This window comes from Coptis chinensis, chromosome 2, assembly GCF_015680905.1.
Source record: "Coptis chinensis isolate HL-2020 chromosome 2, ASM1568090v1, whole genome shotgun sequence".
Lineage (NCBI taxonomy): Eukaryota > Viridiplantae > Streptophyta > Magnoliopsida > Ranunculales > Ranunculaceae > Coptis > Coptis chinensis.
In genome coordinates, this window is record NC_141457.1 from 16,531,350 (window position 1) to 16,535,833 (window position 4,484).

The window sequence follows — 4,484 nt, forward strand, 5'->3', positions numbered from 1 at the left end:
TATTTGTTTATATAAATAATAAGGGAATAAGTTAACACTCGCTCCAGGTCTAATAGAGCAGTTGTCATGTGGGTATCCCCTAAGGTGCATTGTACAGTAGGACGACTAGGGTCTTTGTACTTAACGATTCCATTATGTTCAGATAGAGTGGGAAATTGTTTAGTTAAAAAGGCATCTTTAGGAATGTTTGTTTTCCACCTAGTAGTGCACAACTCTTTTAGAAACTTAGCATATTATGGTAATTTTTTAATAGCTTCAAGAAAAAGTAGGTTTATCGTTAGATTTTTAAAAACTTCCCTAATCTCAAGAAAATTTGAATCTTTTTTTAATATGGCTAGTCTCTAGGGAAACGGTGGTTTCTCTCTATATTTAGCATATGGGTCAATAGGATTTTAATCCTTTGCAGCTTTCCTCTTGGGTTGTGGTTTAACTAGTACCTTTACAAATGTAGGATCTTCAGTTTCTATTTTGGTATCTAGTAAAGTTTCATTTTCAATGACCACTGGTGGTGTATTAACGGGCATAGTTACAGCTGTAGGAACCGTTATTTCATAATATAAATTTCTACAAACCGTGAAAACCATGCGCAGTGGAATTAATGTGTTCTCATGATTTTGGATAGAAAATCATACCTATAGATCGGCTAAGATAACTCTGAGAATCCAATAGCTATAAAATCAACAACCTCTTAATCTTCTGTTGTATTCCTATCAATAGATTGGACGTTGTGTGGGCAACGATCTACTAACCCCCTTCTTTCTCTCTTGGCCTATCTCACTCACAAAGCTAGAAACGAATTCAGATCTACTTTTCTTGCCTCTCTTTTTCAACCAATGAATAGTGAATTTGGCTAGGAGAGAAATGTTTGTTTTTTAGGCTACAACATGGACCATGAGGAGAAATTAGGGTTGGGCCTCCTAATGGGCTTGGGCTTCCCATGTTCGCCCAGAACACACAGCCCAAGTCCGTCAACAAATGGCTTATTCCACTAAAGGTCATTGTTGCACTACCGCCCTAATCCCAAATTACGTGTCAGCGTTTATAGGCTCCATATTATATGCTTGTTGATCTCCCCGTGTTTAAGATATCAAATGCTCGTTGATTAAGTCAAGTTACTGACAACTATATCAATCAACTTCTTATGTCCTTGAGTAGTACCACTCAACCTCATTGTCATATCAGAATAAATCCACCTTCAGGGTTTACATGACAATCCTTATGAGCTCCTCAAGGGGACATCATCAACCCGACTTCTTGCGGGTGACGGATTCCTTCTATAATCAACAGCACACCTTACATACAATGTCATTACCCAATCCATCAAGTTTGTTGATTCACAAATGAATCTCACTCATTGATGAATTAAAGCAATGTGCAATGCATGTAACTGCCCATTATTATATCTGGATTAAGAAGACAAACATCCATAATAACAGAGGTGTTTGTTCTCTTATATAGTCAATATAAAGAGAAATAACCTCACTTGGTCATGTTCAATACACACAAAGTGTACTAGTGTAATCCTATAGTCAAGATAAACTAATACCAGATTATACTACAACTATACCAATGGTTTGTCCAAATCCATCTAGGTTGTGAACGTTTACTTATATTTTATAAGGTACTGATGATATGATCTTCTGTGTGTCAACACACACCATATCATCTACAACATAAAGTATTAGACACATGCATATAACTAATAACATATATAATATGAGTAACATTTACCCATATGATTCTCATTCAAAATTTAAAGAATTAGAGTTATTACAAAAGTAATGCTTTTAGTATATAACCCTATCAACGACATTATCAACCACTTTGCCAGAACGGAGAGTGGTGATGGCATTTAACTCACCTACGTTTAAATTTTCATTACTAGTATTACCGGTTACTTCAAAGGCTGTGTTTGGCGTTTTAGGATTTGGTATAGCTTGACTTGGAAACACACCTTTTGGTTGGGCTTTATCTTGGGTTAACTGTTGTATGGATTGTTGAATTGATTGTAGGATCTGTTGTTGAGCTTGCATGTAGGCATCGAAACGATCCGGTTGTGAAGGTGTAGTGGTCACAGGTGACAGGAACTATCTCACCTTGATTATTAGTAGGTGGGTTGTGATAGTTGTTATTAACCGGGATGATACCTCTATTATTATTATAATTACATGGTCTTTGTACTCTTGGTGAAGCTGGGTTGTAGTTGTTTGCTGGCCTAACATTTTGATTATTAAACCCCGGAGGTGTAACTGGTTGATTATTACGCCAGCTGAAGTTGGGGTTTTATCTCCAAGGTGTGTTAGGAATGCTATTAACGGAGTAAACATTATACGACTGTGCGGGTGGTTGTGATAGTTGTTCATAGACAAGAGGACAACAGGAGTCGGTATGCTCAAGACTGAAACATAAATTACATGGAAGAGAGTTGATGTTCATGACAGGAGTAGGCTTATATTGAATAGAAATAGCTTCTACCTTTTTTGTGAGAGATTCGATTAGAGTTTTAAGCTCAGGATCAGATTTAACTTCAAACATACTGACAGCCTTGGCTATGGAAGAAAAATTAGCGGAGCGGGAGATGTCATTACACCCCCAGGTTATTATTACTCTTAGATTGATCTTCTAAAAACCTATAAGCCTCTGAGGCTTCTTTACTAAGGAAACTACCCCCATTCATTATATCAAGAACCTCCTTATGATAATGTGAAAGCCCCTTGAAAAAGGCACGAACAAGTGTGTCTTTCGCAAAATTATGATGTGGACATTCTATAAGAAGATCAGTTTACCGGTTCCAGGCCTCTGAAAATGATTCATGAGGGTTCTGGCGGAAAAAATGAATTTTTTGAATCATTTCATCTATCTTCAGTGTGGGTAAAATTGTTCCATGAACAATTGAACCAGTTTGGCCCATGAGTCCACAAAATTAGGCGTTTGAACAATTTAAAAATACTATTTGTATCAGCCATATTTGGATCGGTCCAGCGCAAAATAGTGTTCTAGGTGGACTTCACAGTGTATTTGCCTCTTTTATCCGGTGACCAGATCGAATCTAGTATCTTGAGAAGGTAGCATACTCAGTGGTAAGGATAATATACGATCAGCATAGTCAGTTGGCCAGAATTGACAAACTAACTGAATATTCCACTGTCTTCTCACCGGATCAATAAAATCCGCTACTCTGTCAAGAGCACAGTTCTGCAGCTGAGGTAAAAGTGGAATCTCTACTGGGATGCCAGGAACCCAAGAGTCCATCCAAGCACGCACTGAAAGCCCATTACCAATCCGCCAAGCTAATCCAAATGCAAGAAGATTTCGAAGATTGTGCATTACTTTCCAAGCTGGAGAAGAATTGCTAGGACATTTAGCTCGCATAAAATCAGTTGAGGGGAAGTATTTGTTTTTCATAAATGATGCCCATAAAGATTGAGGTTGCAGGAGCTAAATGATGCCTTCTTACCCATAAGAGCTAGATTTTGGATCTCCAGATTTTTAATTCCCAATCCACCCACTTTCACAGGAGTACAAGCAAGATCCCATGAGAAGTAATGAATTTTTCTTTCATCAGTGTCATGCCCCACAAAAAGGATCTTCTAAACTTATCCAACAATTCAATGACATATGCAGGCAATTTCACACAAGACATAATATGTGATGGGAGAGCAGAAAGTACCGAATTAACAAGAGTCAATTTGCCCCCTTTAGAAAGCATGGAATTGAAGTTTCCAGCTAGCCAATCTGTTTCTGAACCTTTGAATCAATGGTTGATACTTAGTCTAATTAGCACGACCCAAAACAGAAGGTACACCAAGGTAATTGGGGAATTTATGAGTTGTAGGCACTCTGAAAATCTTGAACATCAACTTCGTAAATTTAGGCACCAATTTCTTGTGGTGAATGAATTCAGATTTCGCCGATTGATTGTCTGGCCAGCAGCGGAACAATACTCATTTAGAACTTGATTAATTTGCACAGCCTGTCCAGTGTCAGTCTTACCAAAAATAATAATATCATCAGCATACATTAAGTGCGTAAGTGGAGTACAATTTCTTGCTAATTTAAGGCTTGAGAAAAGAGAGCTTGATTGAAGCCTTTGCATTTGTAAAGAGAGTACTTCAGCACATAATATAAACAGGTAGGGCGAAAGTGGGTCATCATACCTTATTCCTCGTGAAGGTCGAAAAAACCCAAATGGTGAACCATTTAGTAAAACGGAATAAGACACTGACCTAATGCAAAACATGATTCTGTCCACCAAAACTTGACTGAATCCAAAAGCAAGCAAAACAAACTTAATGAAATTCCACTCCAATTTGTCATGTCATTTGCAAGTTGATCTTAAGGGCAAAAAATTTGTGTTTTATATTTGGATTGGATCTAATATCATGAAAGACTTCATTAGCTAGAAGAACATTATCATGTAGGGAACGATTAGGTAGGAAAGCCGATTGATGTGGGATAATGAGGTTGAATATTATAGGTGTTAA

At 37.5% G+C, this 4,484-nt stretch overlaps 1 long non-coding RNA gene across 1 annotated transcript; it reads right to left on the minus strand.

The window, feature by feature from the left end:
• Positions 1-2,657: 2,657 nt before the first annotated feature.
• On the minus strand, positions 2,658-4,484 carry LOC147515135 (uncharacterized). The gene is made up of 2 exons (XR_015213375.1): positions 3,458-4,484; positions 2,658-3,338 (listed from the first exon to the last, which is right to left on the minus strand). It is a non-coding gene; the product is annotated as an uncharacterized LOC147515135 (long non-coding RNA).